A 27,746-nucleotide genomic window follows, 5' to 3' on the forward strand; every position below is an offset into this window, starting at 1 on the left:
TGAGTTTCTAGGAAAGAAACTCGGAGTTTGCCATTCTTCGCTGGTGCTCGTCCTTTGGTAATCTTCAGTGATTTGGCCATCCCGTTTGACCACTAGCCTCAAGCTAACGTTCCTCTTGTATCATGCCACTTGTTGGCATGCAGCAGAATCCTTGTAGCCTTATTCAGTGTGGTTCTGGAGCTCTAGGAAGCACTCCAGGTCTCTTAGTACTGGCGGATCTGCTCTTGGATGAGAAACGTACAAAAAGGATGGCCTGCTTGTTTGGGGAGTTGTGAGCAGTGCACCCGTGGGAACAGCTAGATGCCGAGTCATGGGAAGTGATTTGCTTCTTTTGTGAAACCTGTAGAATGTGGCAACTTGAAACAACTCAAGTATCTCCCTTCTAAAGCACGTTGGCGGTACTAAAGAGAGAAAGACACATGAGAGTCAGGGCTCTGCGGGCCATTTTCAATATAATGCTGAAGGGAAACTTTATTTTCCTCATTGGCATTTAGAGAGTTGTGGGCTCAGTTCTCCCTGAGAAACTCTTTACGTGCACATGTTCTCTTCATAGCACAATTGGCTTAGTGATGACAAGTGAGTTGCTAGGAAAGAAACTCGGAGTTTGCCATTCTTTGCTGGTGCTCGTCCTTTGGTAATCATCAGTGAATTGGCGACCCCGTTTGACCACTAGCCTCAAGCTAACGTTCCTCTTGTATCATGCCACAGGTTGGCATGCAGCAGAATCCATGTAGCGTTATTCAGTGTGGTTCTTGAGCTCTAAGAAGCATTCCAGGTCTCCTAGTACTGGCCGGTCTGCACGAGGATGAGAAACGTACTGGAAGGACGGCCTGTGTGTTTGGGCCTTTGTGAGCAATGCAGCATTGAGAACAGCTAGATGCCGAGTCAGGGGCAGTGAAGGGCTTATTTGGAAAAACCACTAGATTGTGGCAAGTTGAAACAACGGAAGGATCTCCCTTCTAAAGCCCCTTTAAGGTACAAAATGGAGAAAGAACGAGCAGGGTTAAGGCTCTGAGGACCCGTTTGAAAATAAGGCTTGAAGGGAAACTTTATTTTCCTCTTTGGGATTTAGAGAGTTGTGGGCTCAGTTCCCCCTGAGAAACTCTTTAGTTGCACATGTTCTCTTCATAGCACAATTGCCTTTGTGATGACAAGAGAGTTTCTAGGAAAGAAATTTGGAGGTTGCCATTCTTTGGTAGCTGCTCATCCTTCCATAATCTGTAGTGCATTTGCGAGACCATTGAACACTAGCCTCAAGCTAAAGTTCCCCTTGTTTCATGCCGCAGGTTGCAGGCAGCAGAATCCATGTAGCGTTATTCAGGTTGGTTCTTGAGCTCTAGGAAGCATTCCAGGTCTCTTAGTACAGGGGGGTCTGTACTAGGATGAGACAACTACAGGAAGGATGGCCTGTGTGTTTGGTGAGTTGTGAGCAGTGCACCACTGGGAACAACTAGATGCCGAGTCATGGCAAGTGATTGGCTTCTTTTCTTAGACTCCAGAAAGTAGTCAGTTGAAACAGCTCAAGTAGCTCCCTTCTAAAGCACGTTGGAGGTACTAAACAGAGAAAGACACATGAGAGTCAGGGCTCTGCGGGCCATTTTGAATATAATGCTGAAGGGAATCTTTATTTTCCTCATTGGTATTTAGAGAGTTGTGGGCTCAGTTCTCCCTGAGAAACTCTTTACTTGCATAGGTTCTCTTCATAGCACAATTGGCTTAGTGATGACAAGTGAGTTGCTAGGAAAGAAACTTGGATCTTGCCATTCTTTGATAGCTGCTCATCCTTCAGTAATCTGTAGTGAATTGGCGACCCCATTGAACACTAGCCTCAAGCTAACGTTCCTCTTGTATCATGCCACAGGTTGGCATGCAGCAGTATCCATGTAGCGTTTTTCAGTGTGGTTCTTGAGGTCTAGGAAGCATTCCAAGTCTCTTAGTACGGGCGGGTCTGCACGAGGATGAGAAACGCTCTAAAAGGACGGCCTGTGTGTTTGGGCCTTTGTGAGCAATGCAGCGTTGGGAACAGCTAGATGCCGAGTCAGGAGCAGTGAAGGGCTTATTTGGTAAAACCTCTAGATTGTGGCAAGTTGAAACAACGGAAGTATCTCCCTTCTAAAGCAACTTTAAGGTACAAAATAAAGACCTAGCAGGGTTAGGGCTCTGAGGACCCTTTTGAACATAAGGCTTGAAGGGAAACTTTATTTTCCTCTTTGGGATTTAGAGAGTTGTGGGCTCAGTTCCCCCTGAGAAACTCTTTAGTTGCACATGTTCTCTTCATAGCACAAATGGCTTTGTGATAAGTGAGTTTCTAGGAAAGAAATATGGAGGTGGCCGTTCTTTGGTAGCTACTCCTCCTTCCGTAATCTGTAGTGAATGGGCGACCCCACTGAACACTAGCCTCAAGCTAACGTTCCTCTTGTATCATGCTGCAGGTTGCAGGCAGCAGAATCCATGTAGCGTGATTCACTGTGGTTCTTGAGCTCTAGGAAGCATTCCAGGTCTCTTAGTACTGGCGGGTCAAGACTAGGATGAGCAACGTACTAGAAGGACGGCCTGTGTGTTTGGGCCTTTGTGAGCAATGCAGCGTTGGGAAGAGCTAGATGCCGAGTCAGAGGCTGTGAAGGGCTTCTTTGGTTAAACCTCTACATTTTTGCAAGTTGAAAGAACTCATGTATCTCCCTTCTAAAGCACCTTGGAGGTACAAAGTAGAGAAAGAACCAGCAAGGTCAATGCTGTGCTGGCCCCTTTGAAAATCAGTCTTGAAGGGAAACTTCATTTTCCTCATTGGGATTTAGAGAGTTGGGGGCTCAATTCTCCCTGAGAAACACTGTAGTTGCACGAGTTCCCTTCATAGCACAATTGCCTTTGTGATGACAAGTGAGTTTCTAGGAAAGAAACTCGGAGTTTGCCATTCTTCGCTGGTGCTCGTCCTTTGGTAATCTTCAGTGATTTGGCCATCCCGTTTGACCACTAGCCTCAAGCTAACGTTCCTCTTGTATCATGCCACTTGTTGGCATGCAGCAGAATCCTTGTAGCCTTATTCAGTGTGGTTCTGGAGCTCTAGGAAGCACTCCAGGTCTCTTAGTACTGGCGGATCTGCTCTTGGATGGGAAACGTACAAAAAGGATGGCCTGCTTGTTTGGGGAGTTGTGAGCAGTGCACCCGTGGGAACAGCTAGATGCCGAGTCATGGGAAGTGATTTGCTTCTTTTGTGAAACCTGTAGAATGTGGCAACTTGAAACAACTCAAGTATCTCCCTTCTAAAGCACGTTGGAGGTACTAAAGAGAGAAAGACACATGAGAGTCAGGGCTCTGCGGGCCATTTTCAATATAATGCTGAAGGGAAACTTTATTTTCCTCATTGGCATTTAGAGAGTTGTGGGCTCAGTTCTCCCTGAGAAACTCTTTACGTGCACATGTTCTCTTCATAGCACAATTGGCTTAGTGATGACAAGTGAGTTGCTAGGAGAGAAACTCGGAGTTTGCCATTCTTTGCTGGTGCTCATCCTTTGGTAATCATCAGTGAATTGGCGACCCCGTTTGACCACTAGCCTCAAGCTAACGTTCCTCTTGTATCATGCCACAGGTTGGCATGCAGCAGAATCCATGTAGCGTTATTCAGTGTGGTTCTTGAGCTCTAAGAAGCATTCCAGGTCTCCTAGTACTGGCCGGTCTGCACGAGGATGAGAAACGTACTGGAAGGACGGCCTGTGTGTTTGGGCCTTTGTGAGCAATGCAGCATTGAGAACAGCTAGATGCCGAGTCAGGGGCAGTGAAGGGCTTATTTGGAAAAACCACTAGATTGTGGCAAGTTGAAACAATGGAAGGATCTCCCTTCTAAAGCCCCTTTAAGGTACAAAATAGAGAAAGAACGAGCAGGGTTAAGGCTCTGAGGACCCTTTTGAAAATAAGGCTTGAAGAGAAACTTTATTTTCCTCTTTGGGATTTAGAGAGTTGTGGGCTCAGTTCCCCCTGAGAAACTCTTTAGTTGCACATGTTCTCTTCATAGCACAAATGGCTTTGTGATAAGTGAGTTTCTAGGAAAGAAATATGGAGGTGGCCGTTCTTTGGTAGCTACTCCTCCTTCCGTAATCTGTAGTGAATGGGCGACCCCACTGAACACTAGCCTCAAGCTAACGTTCCTCTTGTATCATGCTGCAGGTTGCAGGCAGCAGAATCCATGTAGCGTGATTCACTGTGGTTCTTGAGCTCTAGGAAGCATTCCAGGTCTCTTAGTACTGGCGGGTCAAGACTAGGATGAGCAACGTACTAGAAGGACGGCCTGTGTGTTTGGGCCTTTGTGAGCAATGCAGCGTTGGGAAGAGCTAGATGCCGAGTCAGAGGCCGTGAAGGGCTTCTTTGGTTAAACCTCTACTTTTTTGCAAGTTGAAAGAACTCATGTATCTCCCTTCTAAAGCACCTTGGAGGTACAAAGTAGAGAAAGAATCAGCAAGGTCAATGCTCTGCTGGCCCCTTTGAAAATCAGTCTTGAAGGGAAACTTCATTTTCCTCATTGGGATTTAGAGAGTTGGGGGCTCAATTCTCCCTGAGAAACACTGTAGTTGCACGAGTTCCCTTCATAGCACAATTGCCTTTGTGATGACAAGTGAGTTTCTAGGAAAGAAACTCGGAGTTTGCCATTCTTCGCTGGTGCTCGTCCTTTGGTAATCTTCAGTGATTTGGCCATCCCGTTTGACCACTAGCCTCAAGCTAACGTTCCTCTTGTATCATGCCACTTGTTGGCATGCAGCAGAATCCTTGTAGCCTTATTCAGTGTGGTTCTGGAGCTCTAGGAAGCACTCCAGGTCTCTTAGTACTGGCGGATCTGCTCTTGGATGAGAAACGTACAAAAAGGATGGCCTGCTTGTTTGGGGAGTTGTGAGCAGTGCACCCGTGGGAACAGCTAGATGCCGAGTCATGGGAAGTGATTTGCTTCTTTTGTGAAACCTGTAGAATGTGGCAACTTGAAACAACTCAAGTATCTCCCTTCTAAAGCACGTTGGAGGTACTAAAGAGAGAAAGACACATGAGAGTCAGGGCTCTGCGGGCCATTTTCAATATAATGCTGAAGGGAAACTTTATTTTCCTCATTGGCATTTAGAGAGTTGTGGGCTCAGTTCTCCCTGAGAAACTCTTTACGTGCACATGTTCTCTTCATAGCACAATTGGCTTAGTGATGACAAGTGAGTTGCTAGGAAAGAAACTCGGAGTTTGCCATTCTTTGCTGGTGCTCGTCCTTTGGTAATCATCAGTGAATTGGCGACCCCGTTTGACCACTAGCCTCAAGCTAACGTTCCTCTTGTATCATGCCACAGGTTGGCATGCAGCAGAATCCATGTAGCGTTATTCAGTGTGGTTCTTGAGCTCTAAGAAGCATTCCAGGTCTCCTAGTACTGGCCGGTCTGCACGAGGATGAGAAACGTACTGGAAGGACGGCCTGTGTGTTTGGGCCTTTGTGAGCAATGCAGCATTGAGAACAGCTAGATGCCGAGTCAGGGGCAGTGAAGGGCTTATTTGGAAAAACCACTAGATTGTGGCAAGTTGAAACAACGGAAGGATCTCCCTTCTAAAGCCCCTTTAAGGTACAAAATGGAGAAAGAACGAGCAGGGTTAAGGCTCTGAGGACCCTTTTGAAAATAAGGCTTGAAGGGAAACTTTATTTTCCTCTTTGGGATTTAGAGAGTTGTGGGCTCAGTTCCCCCTGAGAAACTCTTTAGTTGCACATGTTCTCTTCATAGCACAATTGCCTTTGTGATGACAAGAGAGTTTCTAGGAAAGAAATTTGGAGGTTGCCATTCTTTGGTAGCTGCTCATCCTTCCATAATCTGTAGTGCATTTGCGAGACCATTGAACACTAGCCTCAAGCTAAAATTCCCCTTGTTTCATGCCGCAGGTTGCAGGCAGCAGAATCCATGTAGCGTTATTCAGGTTGGTTCTTGAGCTCTAGGAAGCATTCCAGGTCTCTTAGTACAGGGCTGTCTGTACTAGGATGAGACAACTACAGGAAGGATGGCCTGTGTGTTTGGTGAGTTGTGAGCAGTGCACCACTGGGAACAACTAGATGCCGAGTCATGGCAAGTGATTGGCTTCTTTTCTTAGACTCCAGAAAGTAGTCAGTTGAAACAGCTCAAGTAGCTCCCTTCTAAAGCACGTTGGAGGTACTAAACAGAGAAAGACACATGAGAGTCAGGGCTCTGTGGGCCATTTTGAATATAATGCTGAAGGGAATCTTTATTTTCCTCATTGGTATTTAGAGAGTTGTGGGCTCAGTTCTCCCTGAGAAACTCTTTACTTGCATAGGTTCTCTTCATAGCACAATTGGCTTAGTGATGACAAGTGAGTTGCTAGGAAAGAAACTTGGATCTTGCCATTCTTTGATAGCTGCTCATCCTTCAGTAATCTGTAGTGAATTGGCGACCCCATTGAACACTAGCCTCAAGCTAACGTTCCTCTTGTATCATGCCACAGGTTGGCATGCAGCAGTATCCATGTAGCGTTTTTCAGTGTGGTTCTTGAGGTCTAGGAAGCATTCCAAGTCTCTTAGTACGGGCGGGTCTGCACGAGGATGAGAAACGCTCTAAAAGGACGGCCTGTGTGTTTGGGCCTTTGTGAGCAATGCAGCGTTGGGAACAGCTAGATGCCGAGTCAGGAGCAGTGAAGGGCTTATTTGGTAAAACCTCTAGATTGTGGCAAGTTGAAACAACGGAAGTATCTCCCTTCTAAAGCAACTTTAAGGTACAAAATAAAGACCTAGCAGGGTTAGGGCTCTGAGGACCCTTTTGAACATAAGGCTTGAAGGGAAACTTTATTTTCCTCTTTGGGATTTAGAGAGTTGTGGGCTCAGTTCCCCCTGAGAAACTCTTTAGTTGCACATGTTCTCTTCATAACACAAATGGCTTTGTGATAAGTGAGTTTCTAGGAAAGAAATATGGAGGTGGCCGTTCTTTGGTAGCTACTCCTCCTTCCGTAATCTGTAGTGAATGGGCGACCCCACTGAACACTAGCCTCAAGCTAACGTTCTTCTTGTATCATGCTGCAGGTTGCAGGCAGCAGAATCCATGTAGCGTGATTCACTGTGGTTCTTGAGCTCTAGGAAGCATTCCAGGTCTCTTAGTACTGGCGGGTCAAGACTAGGATGAGCAACGTACTAGAAGGACGGCCTGTGTGTTTGGGCCTTTGTGAGCAATGCAGCGTTGGGAAGAGCTAGATGCCGAGTCAGAGGCTGTGAAGGGCTTCTTTGGTTAAACCTCTACATTTTTGCAAGTTGAAAGAACTCATGTATCTCCCTTCTAAAGCACCTTGGAGGTACAAAGTAGAGAAAGAATCAGCAAGGTCAATGCTCTGCTGGCCCCTTTGAAAATCAGTCTTGAAGGGAAACTTCATTTTCCTCATTGGGATTTAGAGAGTTGGGGGCTCAATTCTCCCTGAGAAACACTGTAGTTGCACGAGTTCCCTTCATAGCACAATTGCCTTTGTGATGACAAGTGAGTTTCTAGGAAAGAAACTCGGAGTTTGCCATTCTTCGCTGGTGCTCGTCCTTTGGTAATCTTCAGTGATTTGGCCATCCCGTTTGACCACTAGCCTCAAGCTAACGTTCCTCTTGTATCATGCCACTTGTTGGCATGCAGCAGAATCCTTGTAGCCTTATTCAGTGTGGTTCTGGAGCTCTAGGAAGCACTCCAGGTCTCTTAGTACTGGCGGATCTGCTCTTGGATGAGAAACGTACAAAAAGGATGGCCTGCTTGTTTGGGGAGTTGTGAGCAGTGCACCCGTGGGAACAGCTAGATGCCGAGTCATGGGAAGTGATTTGCTTCTTTTGTGAAACCTGTAGAATGTGGCAACTTGAAACAACTCAAGTATCTCCCTTCTAAAGCACGTTGGAGGTACTAAAGAGAGAAAGACACATGAGAGTCAGGGCTCTGCGGGCCATTTTCAATATAATGCTGAAGGGAAACTTTATTTTCCTCATTGGCATTTAGAGAGTTGTGGGCTCAGTTCTCCCTGAGAAACTCTTTACGTGCACATGTGCTCTTCATAGCACAATTGGCTTAGTGATGACAAGTGAGTTGCTAGGAAAGAAACTCGGAGTTTGCCATTCTTTGCTGGTGCTCGTCCTTTGGTAATCATCAGTGAATTGGCGACCCCGTTTGACCACTAGCCTCAAGCTAACGTTCCTCTTGTATCATGCCACAGGTTGGCATGCAGCAGAATCCATGTAGCGTTATTCAGTGTGGTTCTTGAGCTCTAAGAAGCATTCCAGGTCTCCTAGTACTGGCCGGTCTGCACGAGGATGAGAAACGTACTGGAAGGACGGCCTGTGTGTTTGGGCCTTTGTGAGCAATGCAGCATTGAGAACAGCTAGATGCCGAGTCAGGGGCAGTGAAGGGCTTATTTGGAAAAACCACTAGATTGTGGCAAGTTGAAACAACGGAAGGATCTCCCTTCTAAAGCCCCTTTAAGGTACAAAATGGAGAAAGAACGAGCAGGGTTAAGGCTCTGAGGACCCTTTTGAAAATAAGGCTTGAAGGGAAACTTTATTTTCCTCTTTGGGATTTAGAGAGTTGTGGGCTCAGTTCCCCCTGAGAAACTCTTTAGTTGCACATGTTCTCTTCATAGCACAATTGCCTTTGTGATGACAAGAGAGTTTCTAGGAAAGAAATTTGGAGGTTGCCATTCTTTGGTAGCTGCTCATCCTTCCATAATCTGTAGTGCATTTGCGAGACCATTGAACACTAGCCTCAAGCTAAAGTTCCCCTTGTTTCATGCCGCAGGTTGCAGGCAGCAGAATCCATGTAGCGTTATTCAGGTTGGTTCTTGAGCTCTAGGAAGCATTCCAGGTCTCTTAGTACAGGGGGGTCTGTACTAGGATGAGACAACTACAGGAAGGATGGCCTGTGTGTTTGGTGAGTTGTGAGCAGTGCACCACTGGGAACAACTAGATGCCGAGTCATGGCAAGTGATTGGCTTCTTTTCTTAGACTCCAGAAAGTAGTCAGTTGAAACAGCTCAAGTAGCTCCCTTCTAAAGCACGTTGGAGGTACTAAACAGAGAAAGACACATGAGAGTCAGGGCTCTGCGGGCCATTTTGAATATAATGCTGAAGGGAATCTTTATTTTCCTCATTGGTATTTAGAGAGTTGTGGGCTCAGTTCTCCCTGAGAAACTCTTTACTTGCATAGGTTCTCTTCATAGCACAATTGGCTTAGTGATGACAAGTGAGTTGCTAGGAAAGAAACTTGGATCTTGCCATTCTTTGATAGCTGCTCATCCTTCAGTAATCTGTAGTGAATTGGCGACCCCATTGAACACTAGCCTCAAGCTAACGTTCCTCTTGTATCATGCCACAGGTTGGCATGCAGCAGTATCCATGTAGCGTTTTTCAGTGTGGTTCTTGAGGTCTAGGAAGCATTCCAAGTCTCTTAGTACGGGCGGGTCTGCACGAGGATGAGAAACGCTCTAAAAGGACGGCCTGTGTGTTTGGGCCTTTGTGAGCAATGCAGCGTTGGGAACAGCTAGATGCCGAGTCAGGAGCAGTGAAGGGCTTATTTGGTAAAACCTCTAGATTGTGGCAAGTTGAAACAACGGAAGTATCTCCCTTCTAAAGCAACTTTAAGGTACAAAATAAAGACCTAGCAGGGTTAGGGCTCTGAGGACCCTTTTGAACATAAGGCTTGAAGGGAAACTTTATTTTCCTCTTTGGGATTTAGAGAGTTGTGGGCTCAGTTCCCCCTGAGAAACTCTTTAGTTGCACATGTTCTCTTCATAACACAAATGGCTTTGTGATAAGTGAGTTTCTAGGAAAGAAATATGGAGGTGGCCGTTCTTTGGTAGCTACTCCTCCTTCCGTAATCTGTAGTGAATGGGCGACCCCACTGAACACTAGCCTCAAGCTAACGTTCCTCTTGTATCATGCTGCAGGTTGCAGGCAGCAGAATCCATGTAGCGTGATTCACTGCGGTTCTTGAGCTCTAGGAAGCATTCCAGGTCTCTTAGTACTGGCGGGTCAAGACTAGGATGAGCAACGTACTAGAAGGACGGCCTGTGTGTTTGGGCCTTTGTGAGCAATGCAGCGTTGGGAAGAGCTAGATGCCGAGTCAGAGGCTGTGAAGGGCTTCTTTGGTTAAACCTCTACATTTTTGCAAGTTGAAAGAACTCATGTATCTCCCTTCTAAAGCACCTTGGAGGTACAAAGTAGAGAAAGAACCAGCAAGGTCAATGCTGTGCTGGCCCCTTTGAAAATCAGTCTTGAAGGGAAACTTCATTTTCCTCATTGGGATTTAGAGAGTTGGGGGCTCAATTCTCCCTGAGAAACACTGTAGTTGCACGAGTTCCCTTCATAGCACAATTGCCTTTGTGATGACAAGTGAGTTTCTAGGAAAGAAACTCGGAGTTTGCCATTCTTCGCTGGTGCTCGTCCTTTGGTAATCTTCAGTGATTTGGCCATCCCGTTTGACCACTAGCCTCAAGCTAACGTTCCTCTTGTATCATGCCACTTGTTGGCATGCAGCAGAATCCTTGTAGCCTTATTCAGTGTGGTTCTGGAGCTCTAGGAAGCACTCCAGGTCTCTTAGTACTGGCGGATCTGCTCTTGGATGGGAAACGTACAAAAAGGATGGCCTGCTTGTTTGGGGAGTTGTGAGCAGTGCACCCGTGGGAACAGCTAGATGCCGAGTCATGGGAAGTGATTTGCTTCTTTTGTGAAACATGTAGAATGTGGCAACTTGAAACAACTCAAGTATCTCCCTTCTAAAGCACGTTGGAGGTACTAAAGAGAGAAAGACACATGAGAGTCAGGGCTCTGCGGGCCATTTTCAATATAATGCTGAAGGGAAACTTTATTTTCCTCATTGGCATTTAGAGAGTTGTGGGCTCAGTTCTCCCTGAGAAACTCTTTACGTGCACATGTTCTCTTCATAGCACAATTGGCTTAGTGATGACAAGTGAGTTGCTAGGAGAGAAACTCGGAGTTTGCCATTCTTTGCTGGTGCTCATCCTTTGGTAATCATCAGTGAATTGGCGACCCCGTTTGACCACTAGCCTCAAGCTAACGTTCCTCTTGTATCATGCCACAGGTTGGCATGCAGCAGAATCCATGTAGCGTTATTCAGTGTGGTTCTTGAGCTCTAAGAAGCATTCCAGGTCTCCTAGTACTGGCCGGTCTGCACGAGGATGAGAAACGTACTGGAAGGACGGCCTGTGTGTTTGGGCCTTTGTGAGCAATGCAGCATTGAGAACAGCTAGATGCCGAGTCAGGGGCAGTGAAGGGCTTATTTGGAAAAACCACTAGATTGTGGCAAGTTGAAACAATGGAAGGATCTCCCTTCTAAAGCCCCTTTAAGGTACAAAATAGAGAAAGAACGAGCAGGGTTAAGGCTCTGAGGACCCTTTTGAAAATAAGGCTTGAAGAGAAACTTTATTTTCCTCTTTGGGATTTAGAGAGTTGTGGGCTCAGTTCCCCCTGAGAAACTCTTTAGTTGCACATGTTCTCTTCATAGCACAAATGGCTTTGTGATAAGTGAGTTTCTAGGAAAGAAATATGGAGGTGGCCGTTCTTTGGTAGCTACTCCTCCTTCCGTAATCTGTAGTGAATGGGCGACCCCACTGAACACTAGCCTCAAGCTAACGTTCCTCTTGTATCATGCTGCAGGTTGCAGGCAGCAGAATCCATGTAGCGTGATTCACTGTGGTTCTTGAACTCTAGGAAGCATTCCAGGTCTCTTAGTACTGGCGGGTCAAGTCTAGGATGAGCAACGTACTAGAAGGACGGCCTGTGTGTTTGGGCCTTTGTGAGCAATGCAGCGTTGGGAAGAGCTAGATGCCGAGTCAGAGGCTGTGAAGGGCTTCTTTGGTTAAACCTCTACATTTTTGCAAGTTGAAAGAACTCATGTATCTCCCTTCTAAAGCACCTTGGAGGTACAAAGTAGAGAAAGAATCAGCAAGGTCAATGCTCTGCTGGCCCCTTTGAAAATCAGTCTTGAAGGGAAACTTCATTTTCCTCATTGGGATTTAGAGAGTTGGGGGCTCAATTCTCCCTGAGAAACACTGTAGTTGCACGAGTTCCCTTCATAGCACAATTGCCTTTGTGATGACAAGTGAGTTTCTAGGAAAGAAACTCGGAGTTTGCCATTCTTCGCTGGTGCTCGTCCTTTGGTAATCTTCAGTGATTTGGCCATCCCGTTTGACCACTAGCCTCAAGCTAACGTTCCTCTTGTATCATGCCACTTGTTGGCATGCAGCAGAATCCTTGTAGCCTTATTCAGTGTGGTTCTGGAGCTCTAGGAAGCACTCCAGGTCTCTTAGTACTGGCGGATCTGCTCTTGGATGAGAAACGTACAAAAAGGATGGCCTGCTTGTTTGGGGAGTTGTGAGCAGTGCACCCGTGGGAACAGCTAGATGCCGAGTCATGGGAAGTGATTTGCTTCTTTTGTGAAACCTGTAGAATGTGGCAACTTGAAACAACTCAAGTATCTCCCTTCTAAAGCACGTTGGAGGTACTAAAGAGAGAAAGACACATGAGAGTCAGGGCTCTGCGGGCCATTTTCAATATAATGCTGAAGGGAAACTTTATTTTCCTCATTGGCATTTAGAGAGTTGTGGGCTCAGTTCTCCCTGAGAAACTCTTTACGTGCACATGTTCTCTTCATAGCACAATTGGCTTAGTGATGACAAGTGAGTTGCTAGGAAAGAAACTCGGAGTTTGCCATTCTTTGCTGGTGCTCGTCCTTTGGTAATCATCAGTGAATTGGCGACCCCGTTTGACCACTAGCCTCAAGCTAACGTTCCTCTTGTATCATGCCACAGGTTGGCATGCAGCAGAATCCATGTAGCGTTATTCAGTGTGGTTCTTGAGCTCTAAGAAGCATTCCAGGTCTCCTAGTACTGGCCGGTCTGCACGAGGATGAGAAACGTACTGGAAGGACGGCCTGTGTGTTTGGGCCTTTGTGAGCAATGCAGCATTGAGAACAGCTAGATGCCGAGTCAGGGGCAGTGAAGGGCTTATTTGGAAAAACCACTAGATTGTGGCAAGTTGAAACAACGGAAGGATCTCCCTTCTAAAGCCCCTTTAAGGTACAAAATGGAGAAAGAACGAGCAGGGTTAAGGCTCTGAGGACCCTTTTGAAAATAAGGCTTGAAGGGAAACTTTATTTTCCTCTTTGGGATTTAGAGAGTTGTGGGCTCAGTTCCCCCTGAGAAACTCTTTAGTTGCACATGTTCTCTTCATAGCACAATTGCCTTTGTGATGACAAGAGAGTTTCTAGGAAAGAAATTTGGAGGTTGCCATTCTTTGGTAGCTGCTCATCCTTCCATAATCTGTAGTGCATTTGCGAGACCATTGAACACTAGCCTCAAGCTAAAGTTCCCCTTGTTTCATGCCGCAGGTTGCAGGCAGCAGAATCCATGTAGCGTTATTCAGGTTGGTTCTTGAGCTCTAGGAAGCATTCCAGGTCTCTTAGTACAGGGCTGTCTGTACTAGGATGAGACAACTACAGGAAGGATGGCCTGTGTGTTTGGTGAGTTGTGAGCAGTGCACCACTGGGAACAACTAGATGCCGAGTCATGGCAAGTGATTGGCTTCTTTTCTTAGACTCCAGAAAGTAGTCAGTTGAAACAGCTCAAGTAGCTCCCTTCTAAAGCACGTTGGAGGTACTAAACAGAGAAAGACACATGAGAGTCAGGGCTCTGTGGGCCATTTTGAATATAATGCTGAAGGGAATCTTTATTTTCCTCATTGGTATTTAGAGAGTTGTGGGCTCAGTTCTCCCTGAGAAACTCTTTACTTGCATAGGTTCTCTTCATAGCACAATTGGCTTAGTGATGACAAGTGAGTTGCTAGGAAAGAAACTTGGATCTTGCCATTCTTTGATAGCTGCTCATCCTTCAGTAATCTGTAGTGAATTGGCGACCCCATTGAACACTAGCCTCAAGCTAACGTTCCTCTTGTATCATGCCACAGGTTGGCATGCAGCAGTATCCATGTAGCGTTTTTCAGTGTGGTTCTTGAGGTCTAGGAAGCATTCCAAGTCTCTTAGTACGGGCGGGTCTGCACGAGGATGAGAAACGCTCTAAAAGGACGGCCTGTGTGTTTGGGCCTTTGTGAGCAATGCAGCGTTGGGAACAGCTAGATGCCGAGTCAGGAGCAGTGAAGGGCTTATTTGGTAAAACCTCTAGATTGTGGCAAGTTGAAACAACGGAAGTATCTCCCTTCTAAAGCAACTTTAAGGTACAAAATAAAGACCTAGCAGGGTTAGGTCTCTGAGGACCCTTTTGAACATAAGGCTTGAAGGGAAACTTTATTTTCCTCTTTGGGATTTAGAGAGTTGTGGGCTCAGTTCCCCCTGAGAAACTCTTTAGTTGCACATGTTCTCTTCATAACACAAATGGCTTTGTGATAAGTGAGTTTCTAGGAAAGAAATATGGAGGTGGCCGTTCTTTGGTAGCTACTCCTCCTTCCGTAATCTGTAGTGAATGGGCGACCCCACTGAACACTAGCCTCAAGCTAACGTTCTTCTTGTATCATGCTGCAGGTTGCAGGCAGCAGAATCCATGTAGCGTGATTCACTGTGGTTCTTGAGCTCTAGGAAGCATTCCAGGTCTCTTAGTACTGGCGGGTCAAGACTAGGATGAGCAACGTACTAGAAGGACGGCCTGTGTGTTTGGGCCTTTGTGAGCAATGCAGCGTTGGGAAGAGCTAGATGCCGAGTCAGAGGCTGTGAAGGGCTTCTTTGGTTAAACCTCTACATTTTTGCAAGTTGAAAGAACTCATGTATCTCCCTTCTAAAGCACCTTGGAGGTACAAAGTAGAGAAAGAATCAGCAAGGTCAATGCTCTGCTGGCCCCTTTGAAAATCAGTCTTGAAGGGAAACTTCATTTTCCTCATTGGGATTTAGAGAGTTGGGGGCTCAATTCTCCCTGAGAAACACTGTAGTTGCACGAGTTCCCTTCATAGCACAATTGCCTTTGTGATGACAAGTGAGTTTCTAGGAAAGAAACTCGGAGTTTGCCATTCTTCGCTGGTGCTCGTCCTTTGGTAATCTTCAGTGATTTGGCCATCCCGTTTGACCACTAGCCTCAAGCTAACGTTCCTCTTGTATCATGCCACTTGTTGGCATGCAGCAGAATCCTTGTAGCCTTATTCAGTGTGGTTCTGGAGCTCTAGGAAGCACTCCAGGTCTCTTAGTACTGGCGGATCTGCTCTTGGATGAGAAACGTACAAAAAGGATGGCCTGCTTGTTTGGGGAGTTGTGAGCAGTGCACCCGTGGGAACAGCTAGATGCTGAGTCATGGGAAGTGATTTGCTTCTTTTGTGAAACCTGTAGAATGTGGCAACTTGAAACAACTCAAGTATCTCCCTTCTAAAGCACGTTGGAGGTACTAAAGAGAGAAAGACACATGAGAGTCAGGGCTCTGCGGGCCATTTTCAATATAATGCTGAAGGGAAACTTTATTTTCCTCATTGGCATTTAGAGAGTTGTGGGCTCAGTTCTCCCTGAGAAACTCTTTACGTGCACATGTTCTCTTCATAGCACAATTGGCTTAGTGATGACAAGTGAGTTGCTAGGAAAGAAACTCGGAGTTTGCCATTCTTTGCTGGTGCTCGTCCTTTGGTAATCATCAGTGAATTGGCGACCCCGTTTGACCACTAGCCTCAAGCTAACGTTCCTCTTGTATCATGCCACAGGTTGGCATGCAGCAGAATCCATGTAGCGTTATTCAGTGTGGTTCTTGAGCTCTAAGAAGCATTCCAGGTCTCCTAGTACTGGCCGGTCTGCACGAGGATGAGAAACGTACTGGAAGGACGGCCTGTGTGTTTGGGCCTTTGTGAGCAATGCAGCATTGAGAACAGCTAGATGCCGAGTCAGGGGCAGTGAAGGGCTTATTTGGAAAAACCACTAGATTGTGGCAAGTTGAAACAACGGAAGGATCTCCCTTCTAAAGCCCCTTTAAGGTACAAAATGGAGAAAGAACGAGCAGGGTTAAGGCTCTGAGGACCCTTTTGAAAATAAGGCTTGAAGGGAAACTTTATTTTCCTCTTTGGGATTTAGAGAGTTGTGGGCTCAGTTCCCCCTGAGAAACTCTTTAGTTGCACATGTTCTCTTCATAGCACAATTGCCTTTGTGATGACAAGAGAGTTTCTAGGAAAGAAATTTGGAGGTTGCCATTCTTTGGTAGCTGCTCATCCTTCCATAATCTGTAGTGCATTTGCGAGACCATTGAACACTAGCCTCAAGCTAAAGTTCCCCTTGTTTCATGCCGCAGGTTGCAGGCAGCAGAATCCATGTAGCGTTATTCAGGTTGGTTCTTGAGCTCTAGGAAGCATTCCAGGTCTCTTAGTACAGGGGGGTCTGTACTAGGATGAGACAACTACAGGAAGGATGGCCTGTGTGTTTGGTGAGTTGTGAGCAGTGCACCACTGGGAACAACTAGATGCCGAGTCATGGCAAGTGATTGGCTTCTTTTCTTAGACTCCAGAAAGTAGTCAGTTGAAACAGCTCAAGTAGCTCCCTTCTAAAGCACGTTGGAGGTACTAAACAGAGAAAGACACATGAGAGTCAGGGCTCTGCGGGCCATTTTGAATATAATGCTGAAGGGAATCTTTATTTTCCTCATTGGTATTTAGAGAGTTGTGGGCTCAGTTCTCCCTGAGAAACTCTTTACTTGCATAGGTTCTCTTCATAGCACAATTGGCTTAGTGATGACAAGTGAGTTGCTAGGAAAGAAACTTGGATCTTGCCATTCTTTGATAGCTGCTCATCCTTCAGTAATCTGTAGTGAATTGGCGACCCCATTGAACACTAGCCTCAAGCTAACGTTCCTCTTGTATCATGCCACAGGTTGGCATGCAGCAGTATCCATGTAGCGTTTTTCAGTGTGGTTCTTGAGGTCTAGGAAGCATTCCAAGTCTCTTAGTACGGGCGGGTCTGCACGAGGATGAGAAACGCTCTAAAAGGACGGCCTGTGTGTTTGGGCCTTTGTGAGCAATGCAGCGTTGGGAACAGCTAGATGCCGAGTCAGGAGCAGTGAAGGGCTTATTTGGTAAAACCTCTAGATTGTGGCAAGTTGAAACAACGGAAGTATCTCCCTTCTAAAGCAACTTTAAGGTACAAAATAAAGACCTAGCAGGGTTAGGGCTCTGAGGACCCTTTTGAACATAAGGCTTGAAGGGAAACTTTATTTTCCTCTTTGGGATTTAGAGAGTTGTGGGCTCAGTTCCCCCTGAGAAACTCTTTAGTTGCACATGTTCTCTTCATAGCACAAATGGCTTTGTGATAAGTGAGTTTCTAGGAAAGAAATATGGAGGTGGCCGTTCTTTGGTAGCTACTCCTCCTTCCGTAATCTGTAGTGAATGGGCGACCCCACTGAACACTAGCCTCAAGCTAACGTTCCTCTTGTATCATGCTGCAGGTTGCAGGCAGCAGAATCCATGTAGCGTGATTCACTGTGGTTCTTGAACTCTAGGAAGCATTCCAGGTCTCTTAGTACTGGCGGGTCAAGTCTAGGATGAGCAACGTACTAGAAGGACGGCCTGTGTGTTTGGGCCTTTGTGAGCAATGCAGCGTTGGGAAGAGCTAGATGCCGAGTCAGAGGCTGTGAAGGGCTTCTTTGGTTAAACCTCTACATTTTTGCAAGTTGAAAGAACTCATGTATCTCCCTTCTAAAGCACCTTGGAGGTACAAAGTAGAGAAAGAATCAGCAAGGTCAATGCTCTGCTGGCCCCTTTGAAAATCAGTCTTGAAGGGAAACTTCATTTTCCTCATTGGGATTTAGAGAGTTGGGGGCTCAATTCTCCCTGAGAAACACTGTAGTTGCACGAGTTCCCTTCATAGCACAATTGCCTTTGTGATGACAAGTGAGTTTCTAGGAAAGAAACTCGGAGTTTGCCATTCTTCGCTGGTGCTCGTCCTTTGGTAATCTTCAGTGATTTGGCCATCCCGTTTGACCACTAGCCTCAAGCTAACGTTCCTCTTGTATCATGCCACTTGTTGGCATGCAGCAGAATCCTTGTAGCCTTATTCAGTGTGGTTCTGGAGCTCTAGGAAGCACTCCAGGTCTCTTAGTACTGGCGGATCTGCTCTTGGATGAGAAACGTACAAAAAGGATGGCCTGCTTGTTTGGGGAGTTGTGAGCAGTGCACCCGTGGGAACAGCTAGATGCCGAGTCATGGGAAGTGATTTGCTTCTTTTGTGAAACCTGTAGAATGTGGCAACTTGAAACAACTCAAGTATCTCCCTTCTAAAGCACGTTGGAGGTACTAAAGAGAGAAAGACACATGAGAGTCAGGGCTCTGCGGGCCATTTTCAATATAATGCTGAAGGGAAACTTTATTTTCCTCATTGGCATTTAGAGAGTTGTGGGCTCAGTTCTCCCTGAGAAACTCTTTACGTGCACATGTTCTCTTCATAGCACAATTGGCTTAGTGATGACAAGTGAGTTGCTAGGAAAGAAACTCGGAGTTTGCCATTCTTTGCTGGTGCTCGTCCTTTGGTAATCATCAGTGAATTGGCGACCCCGTTTGACCACTAGCCTCAAGCTAACGTTCCTCTTGTATCATGCCACAGGTTGGCATGCAGCAGAATCCATGTAGCGTTATTCAGTGTGGTTCTTGAGCTCTAAGAAGCATTCCAGGTCTCCTAGTACTGGCCGGTCTGCACGAGGATGAGAAACGTACTGGAAGGACGGCCTGTGTGTTTGGGCCTTTGTGAGCAATGCAGCATTGAGAACAGCTAGATGCCGAGTCAGGGGCAGTGAAGGGCTTATTTGGAAAAACCACTAGATTGTGGCAAGTTGAAACAACGGAAGGATCTCCCTTCTAAAGCCCCTTTAAGGTACAAAATGGAGAAAGAACGAGCAGGGTTAAGGCTCTGAGGACCCTTTTGAAAATAAGGCTTGAAGGGAAACTTTATTTTCCTCTTTGGGATTTAGAGAGTTGTGGGCTCAGTTCCCCCTGAGAAACTCTTTAGTTGCACATGTTCTCTTCATAGCACAATTGCCTTTGTGATGACAAGAGAGTTTCTAGGAAAGAAATTTGGAGGTTGCCATTCTTTGGTAGCTGCTCATCCTTCCATAATCTGTAGTGCATTTGCGAGACCATTGAACACTAGCCTCAAGCTAAAGTTCCCCTTGTTTCATGCCGCAGGTTGCAGGCAGCAGAATCCATGTAGCGTTATTCAGGTTGGTTCTTGAGCTCTAGGAAGCATTCCAGGTCTCTTAGTACAGGGCTGTCTGTACTAGGATGAGACAACTACAGGAAGGATGGCCTGTGTGTTTGGTGAGTTGTGAGCAGTGCACCACTGGGAACAACTAGATGCCGAGTCATGGCAAGTGATTGGCTTCTTTTCTTAGACTCCAGAAAGTAGTCAGTTGAAACAGCTCAAGTAGCTCCCTTCTAAAGCACGTTGGAGGTACTAAACAGAGAAAGACACATGAGAGTCAGGGCTCTGTGGGCCATTTTGAATATAATGCTGAAGGGAATCTTTATTTTCCTCATTGGTATTTAGAGAGTTGTGGGCTCAGTTCTCCCTGAGAAACTCTTTACTTGCATAGGTTCTCTTCATAGCACAATTGGCTTAGTGATGACAAGTGAGTTGCTAGGAAAGAAACTTGGATCTTGCCATTCTTTGATAGCTGCTCATCCTTCAGTAATCTGTAGTGAATTGGCGACCCCATTGAACACTAGCCTCAAGCTAACGTTCCTCTTGTATCATGCCACAGGTTGGCATGCAGCAGTATCCATGTAGCGTTTTTCAGTGTGGTTCTTGAGGTCTAGGAAGCATTCCAAGTCTCTTAGTACGGGCGGGTCTGCACGAGGATGAGAAACGCTCTAAAAGGACGGCCTGTGTGTTTGGGCCTTTGTGAGCAATGCAGCGTTGGGAACAGCTAGATGCCGAGTCAGGAGCAGTGAAGGGCTTATTTGGTAAAACCTCTAGATTGTGGCAAGTTGAAACAACGGAAGTATCTCCCTTCTAAAGCAACTTTAAGGTACAAAATAAAGACCTAGCAGGGTTAGGGCTCTGAGGACCCTTTTGAACATAAGGCTTGAAGGGAAACTTTATTTTCCTCTTTGGGATTTAGAGAGTTGTGGGCTCAGTTCCCCCTGAGAAACTCTTTAGTTGCACATGTTCTCTTCATAACACAAATGGCTTTGTGATAAGTGAGTTTCTAGGAAAGAAATATGGAGGTGGCCGTTCTTTGGTAGCTACTCCTCCTTCCGTAATCTGTAGTGAATGGGCGACCCCACTGAACACTAGCCTCAAGCTAACGTTCTTCTTGTATCATGCTGCAGGTTGCAGGCAGCAGAATCCATGTAGCGTGATTCACTGTGGTTCTTGAGCTCTAGGAAGCATTCCAGGTCTCTTAGTACTGGCGGGTCAAGACTAGGATGAGCAACGTACTAGAAGGACGGCCTGTGTGTTTGGGCCTTTGTGAGCAATGCAGCGTTGGGAAGAGCTAGATGCCGAGTCAGAGGCTGTGAAGGGCTTCTTTGGTTAAACCTCTACATTTTTGCAAGTTGAAAGAACTCATGTATCTCCCTTCTAAAGCACCTTGGAGGTACAAAGTAGAGAAAGAATCAGCAAGGTCAATGCTCTGCTGGCCCCTTTGAAAATCAGTCTTGAAGGGAAACTTCATTTTCCTCATTGGGATTTAGAGAGTTGGGGGCTCAATTCTCCCTGAGAAACACTGTAGTTGCACGAGTTCCCTTCATAGCACAATTGCCTTTGTGATGACAAGTGAGTTTCTAGGAAAGAAACTCGGAGTTTGCCATTCTTCGCTGGTGCTCGTCCTTTGGTAATCTTCAGTGATTTGGCCATCCCGTTTGACCACTAGCCTCAAGCTAACGTTCCTCTTGTATCATGCCACTTGTTGGCATGCAGCAGAATCCTTGTAGCCTTATTCAGTGTGGTTCTGGAGCTCTAGGAAGCACTCCAGGTCTCTTAGTACTGGCGGATCTGCTCTTGGATGAGAAACGTACAAAAAGGATGGCCTGCTTGTTTGGGGAGTTGTGAGCAGTGCACCCGTGGGAACAGCTAGATGCTGAGTCATGGGAAGTGATTTGCTTCTTTTGTGAAACCTGTAGAATGTGGCAACTTGAAACAACTCAAGTATCTCCCTTCTAAAGCACGTTGGAGGTACTAAAGAGAGAAAGACACATGAGAGTCAGGGCTCTGCGGGCCATTTTCAATATAATGCTGAAGGGAAACTTTATTTTCCTCATTGGCATTTAGAGAGTTGTGGGCTCAGTTCTCCCTGAGAAACTCTTTACGTGCACATGTTCTCTTCATAGCACAATTGGCTTAGTGATGACAAGTGAGTTGCTAGGAAAGAAACTCGGAGTTTGCCATTCTTTGCTGGTGCTCGTCCTTTGGTAATCATCAGTGAATTGGCGACCCCGTTTGACCACTAGCCTCAAGCTAACGTTCCTCTTGTATCATGCCACAGGTTGGCATGCAGCAGAATCCATGTAGCGTTATTCAGTGTGGTTCTTGAGCTCTAAGAAGCATTCCAGGTCTCCTAGTACTGGCCGGTCTGCACGAGGATGAGAAACGTACTGGAAGGACGGCCTGTGTGTTTGGGCCTTTGTGAGCAATGCAGCATTGAGAACAGCTAGATGCCGAGTCAGGGGCAGTGAAGGGCTTATTTGGAAAAACCACTAGATTGTGGCAAGTTGAAACAACGGAAGGATCTCCCTTCTAAAGCCCCTTTAAGGTACAAAATGGAGAAAGAACGAGCAGGGTTAAGGCTCTGAGGACCCTTTTGAAAATAAGGCTTGAAGGGAAACTTTATTTTCCTCTTTGGGATTTAGAGAGTTGTGGGCTCAGTTCCCCCTGAGAAACTCTTTAGTTGCACATGTTCTCTTCATAGCACAATTGCCTTTGTGATGACAAGAGAGTTTCTAGGAAAGAAATTTGGAGGTTGCCATTCTTTGGTAGCTGCTCATCCTTCCATAATCTGTAGTGCATTTGCGAGACCATTGAACACTAGCCTCAAGCTAAAGTTCCCCTTGTTTCATGCCGCAGGTTGCAGGCAGCAGAATCCATGTAGCGTTATTCAGGTTGGTTCTTGAGCTCTAGGAAGCATTCCAGGTCTCTTAGTACAGGGGGGTCTGTACTAGGATGAGACAACTACAGGAAGGATGGCCTGTGTGTTTGGTGAGTTGTGAGCAGTGCACCACTGGGAACAACTAGATGCCGAGTCATGGCAAGTGATTGGCTTCTTTTCTTAGACTCCAGAAAGTAGTCAGTTGAAACAGCTCAAGTAGCTCCCTTCTAAAGCACGTTGGAGGTACTAAACAGAGAAAGACACATGAGAGTCAGGGCTCTGCGGGCCATTTTGAATATAATGCTGAAGGGAATCTTTATTTTCCTCATTGGTATTTAGAGAGTTGTGGGCTCAGTTCTCCCTGAGAAACTCTTTACTTGCATAGGTTCTCTTCATAGCACAATTGGCTTAGTGATGACAAGTGAGTTGCTAGGAAAGAAACTTGGATCTTGCCATTCTTTGATAGCTGCTCATCCTTCAGTAATCTGTAGTGAATTGGCGACCCCATTGAACACTAGCCTCAAGCTAACGTTCCTCTTGTATCATGCCACAGGTTGGCATGCAGCAGTATCCATGTAGCGTTTTTCAGTGTGGTTCTTGAGGTCTAGGAAGCATTCCAAGTCTCTTAGTACGGGCGGGTCTGCACGAGGATGAGAAACGCTCTAAAAGGACGGCCTGTGTGTTTGGGCCTTTGTGAGCAATGCAGCGTTGGGAACAGCTAGATGCCGAGTCAGGAGCAGTGAAGGGCTTATTTGGTAAAACCTCTAGATTGTGGCAAGTTGAAACAACGGAAGTATCTCCCTTCTAAAGCAACTTTAAGGTACAAAATAAAGACCTAGCAGGGTTAGGGCTCTGAGGACCCTTTTGAACATAAGGCTTGAAGGGAAACTTTATTTTCCTCTTTGGGATTTAGAGAGTTGTGGGCTCAGTTCCCCCTGAGAAACTCTTTAGTTGCACATGTTCTCTTCATAGCACAAATGGCTTTGTGATAAGTGAGTTTCTAGGAAAGAAATATGGAGGTGGCCGTTCTTTGGTAGCTACTCCTCCTTCCGTAATCTGTAGTGAATGGGCGACCCCACTGAACACTAGCCTCAAGCTAACGTTCCTCTTGTATCATGCTGCAGGTTGCAGGCAGCAGAATCCATGTAGCGTGATTCACTGTGGTTCTTGAGCTCTAGGAAGCATTCCAGGTCTCTTAGTACTGGCGGGTCAAGACTAGGATGAGCAACGTACTAGAAGGACGGCCTGTGTGTTTGGGCCTTTGTGAGCAATGCAGCGTTGGGAAGAGCTAGATGCCGAGTCAGAGGCTGTGAAGGGCTTCTTTGGTTAAACCTCTACATTTTTGCAAGTTGAAAGAACTCATGTATCTCCCTTCTAAAGCACCTTGGAGGTACAAAGTAGAGAAAGAACCAGCAAGGTCAATGCTGTGCTGGCCCCTTTGAAAATCAGTCTTGAAGGGAAACTTCATTTTCCTCATTGGGATTTAGAGAGTTGGGGGCTCAATTCTCCCTGAGAAACACTGTAGTTGCACGAGTTCCCTTCATAGCACAATTGCCTTTGTGATGACAAGTGAGTTTCTAGGAAAGAAACTCGGAGTTTGCCATTCTTCGCTGGTGCTCGTCCTTTGGTAATCTTCAGTGATTTGGCCATCCCGTTTGACCACTAGCCTCAAGCTAACGTTCCTCTTGTATCATGCCACTTGTTGGCATGCAGCAGAATCCTTGTAGCCTTATTCAGTGTGGTTCTGGAGCTCTAGGAAGCACTCCAGGTCTCTTAGTACTGGCGGATCTGCTCTTGGATGGGAAACGTACAAAAAGGATGGCCTGCTTGTTTGGGGAGTTGTGAGCAGTGCACCCGTGGGAACAGCTAGATGCCGAGTCATGGGAAGTGATTTGCTTCTTTTGTGAAACCTGTAGAATGTGGCAACTTGAAACAACTCAAGTATCTCCCTTCTAAAGCACGTTGGAGGTACTAAAGAGAGAAAGACACATGAGAGTCAGGGCTCTGCGGGCCATTTTCAATATAATGCTGAAGGGAAACTTTATTTTCCTCATTGGCATTTAGAGAGTTGTGGGCTCAGTTCTCCCTGAGAAACTCTTTACGTGCACATGTTCTCTTCATAGCACAATTGGCTTAGTGATGACAAGTGAGTTGCTAGGAGAGAAACTCGGAGTTTGCCATTCTTTGCTGGTGCTCATCCTTTGGTAATCATCAGTGAATTGGCGACCCCGTTTGACCACTAGCCTCAAGCTAACGTTCCTCTTGTATCATGCCACAGGTTGGCATGCAGCAGAATCCATGTAGCGTTATTCAGTGTGGTTCTTGAGCTCTAAGAAGCATTCCAGGTCTCCTAGTACTGGCCGGTCTGCACGAGGATGAGAAACGTACTGGAAGGACGGCCTGTGTGTTTGGGCCTTTGTGAGCAATGCAGCATTGAGAACAGCTAGATGCCGAGTCAGGGGCAGTGAAGGGCTTATTTGGAAAAACCACTAGATTGTGGCAAGTTGAAACAATGGAAGGATCTCCCTTCTAAAGCCCCTTGAAGGTACAAAATAGAGAAAGAACGAGCAGGGTTAAGGCTCTGAGGACCCTTTTGAAAATAAGGCTTGAAGAGAAACTTTATTTTCCTCTTTGGGATTTAGAGAGTTGTGGGCTCAGTTCCCCCTGAGAAACTCTTTAGTTGCACATGTTCTCTTCATAGCACAAATGGCTTTGTGATAAGTGAGTTTCTAGGAAAGAAATATGGAGGTGGCCGTTCTTTGGTAGCTACTCCTCCTTCCGTAATCTGTAGTGAATGGGCGACCCCACTGAACACTAGCCTCAAGCTAACGTTCCTCTTGTATCATGCTGCAGGTTGCAGGCAGCAGAATCCATGTAGCGTGATTCACTGTGGTTCTTGAGCTCTAGGAAGCATTCCAGGTCTCTTAGTACTGGCGGGTCAAGACTAGGATGAGCAACGTACTAGAAGGACGGCCTGTGTGTTTGGGCCTTTGTGAGCAATGCAGCGTTGGGAAGAGCTAGATGCCGAGTCAGAGGCCGTGAAGGGCTTCTTTGGTTAAACCTCTACTTTTTTGCAAGTTGAAAGAACTCATGTATCTCCCTTCTAAAGCACCTTGGAGGTACAAAGTAGAGAAAGAATCAGCAAGGTCAATGCTCTGCTGGCCCCTTTGAAAATCAGTCTTGAAGGGAAACTTCATTTTCCTCATTGGGATTTAGAGAGTTGGGGGCTCAATTCTCCCTGAGAAACACTGTAGTTGCACGAGTTCCCTTCATAGCACAATTGCCTTTGTGATGACAAGTGAGTTTCTAGGAAAGAAACTCGGAGTTTGCCATTCTTCGCTGGTGCTCGTCCTTTGGTAATCTTCAGTGATTTGGCCATCCCGTTTGACCACTAGCCTCAAGCTAACGTTCCTCTTGTATCATGCCACTTGTTGGCATGCAGCAGAATCCTTGTAGCCTTATTCAGTGTGGTTCTGGAGCTCTAGGAAGCACTCCAGGTCTCTTAGTACTGGCGGATCTGCTCTTGGATGGGAAACGTACAAAAAGGATGGCCTGCTTGTTTGGGGAGTTGTGAGCAGTGCACCCGTGGGAACAGCTAGATGCCGAGTCATGGGAAGTGATTTGCTTCTTTTGTGAAACCTGTAGAATGTGGCAACTTGAAACAACTCAAGTATCTCCCTTCTAAAGCACGTTGGAGGTACTAAAGAGAGAAAGACACATGAGAGTCAGGGCTCTGCGGGCCATTTTCAATATAATGCTGAAGGGAAACTTTATTTTCCTCATTGGCATTTAGAGAGTTGTGGGCTCAGTTCTCCCTGAGAAACTCTTTACGTGCACATGTTCTCTTCATAGCACAATTGGCTTAGTGATGACAAGTGAGTTGCTAGGAAAGAAACTCGGAGTTTGCCATTCTTTGCTGGTGCTCGTCCTTTGGTAATCATCAGTGAATTGGCGACCCCGTTTGACCACTAGCCTCAAGCTAACGTTCCTCTTGTATCATGCCACAGGTTGGCATGCAGCAGAATCCATGTAGCGTTATTCAGTGTGGTTCTTGAGCTCTAAGAAGCATTCCAGGTCTCCTAGTACTGGCCGGTCTGCACGAGGATGAGAAACGTACTGGAAGGACGGCCTGTGTGTTTGGGCCTTTGTGAGCAATGCAGCATTGAGAACAGCTAGATGCCGAGTCAGGGGCAGTGAAGGGCTTATTTGGAAAAACCACTAGATTGTGGCAAGTTGAAACAACGGAAGGATCTCCCTTCTAAAGCCCCTTTAAGGTACAAAATGGAGAAAGAACGAGCAGGGTTAAGGCTCTGAGGACCCTTTTGAAAATAAGGCTTGAAGGGAAACTTTATTTTCCTCTTTGGGATTTAGAGAGTTGTGGGCTCAGTTCCCCCTGAGAAACTCTTTAGTTGCACATGTTCTCTTCATAGCACAATTGCCTTTGTGATGACAAGAGAGTTTCTAGGAAAGAAATTTGGAGGTTGCCATTCTTTGGTAGCTGCTCATCCTTCCATAATCTGTAGTGCATTTGCGAGACCATTGAACACTAGCCTCAAGCTAAAGTTCCCCTTGTTTCATGCCGCAGGTTGCAGGCAGCAGAATCCATGTAGCGTTATTCAGGTTGGTTCTTGAGCTCTAGGAAGCATTCCAGGTCTCTTAGTACAGGGCTGTCTGTACTAGGATGAGACAACTACAGGAAGGATGGCCTGTGTGTTTGGTGAGTTGTGAGCAGTGCACCACTGGGAACAACTAGATGCCGAGTCATGGCAAGTGATTGGCTTCTTTTCTTAGACTCCAGAAAGTAGTCAGTTGAAACAGCTCAAGTAGCTCCCTTCTAAAGCACGTTGGAGGTACTAAACAGAGAAAGACACATGAGAGTCAGGGCTCTGTGGGCCATTTTGAATATAATGCTGAAGGGAATCTTTATTTTCCTCATTGGTATTTAGAGAGTTGTGGGCTCAGTTCTCCCTGAGAAACTCTTTACTTGCATAGGTTCTCTTCATAGCACAATTGGCTTAGTGATGACAAGTGAGTTGCTAGGAAAGAAACTTGGATCTTGCCATTCTTTGATAGCTGCTCATCCTTCAGTAATCTGTAGTGAATTGGCGACCCCATTGAACACTAGCCTCAAGCTAACGTTCCTCTTGTATCATGCCACAGGTTGGCATGCAGCAGTATCCATGTAGCGTTTTTCAGTGTGGTTCTTGAGGTCTAGGAAGCATTCCAAGTCTCTTAGTACGGGCGGGTCTGCACGAGGATGAGAAACGCTCTAAAAGGACGGCCTGTGTGTTTGGGCCTTTGTGAGCAATGCAGCGTTGGGAACAGCTAGATGCCGAGTCAGGAGCAGTGAAGGGCTTATTTGGTAAAACCTCTAGATTGTGGCAAGTTGAAACAACGGAAGTATCTCCCTTCTAAAGCAACTTTAAGGTACAAAATAAAGACCTAGCAGGGTTAGGGCTCTGAGGACCCTTTTGAACATAAGGCTTGAAGGGAAACTTTATTTTCCTCTTTGGGATTTAGAGAGTTGTGGGCTCAGTTCCCCCTGAGAAACTCTTTAGTTGCACATGTTCTCTTCATAACACAAATGGCTTTGTGATAAGTGAGTTTCTAGGAAAGAAATATGGAGGTGGCCGTTCTTTGGTAGCTACTCCTCCTTCCGTAATCTGTAGTGAATGGGCGACCCCACTGAACACTAGCCTCAAGCTAACGTTC

This window comes from Eschrichtius robustus, chromosome 12 (genome assembly GCF_028021215.1).
Source record: "Eschrichtius robustus isolate mEscRob2 chromosome 12, mEscRob2.pri, whole genome shotgun sequence".
Taxonomy (NCBI): Eukaryota; Metazoa; Chordata; class Mammalia; order Artiodactyla; family Eschrichtiidae; genus Eschrichtius; species Eschrichtius robustus.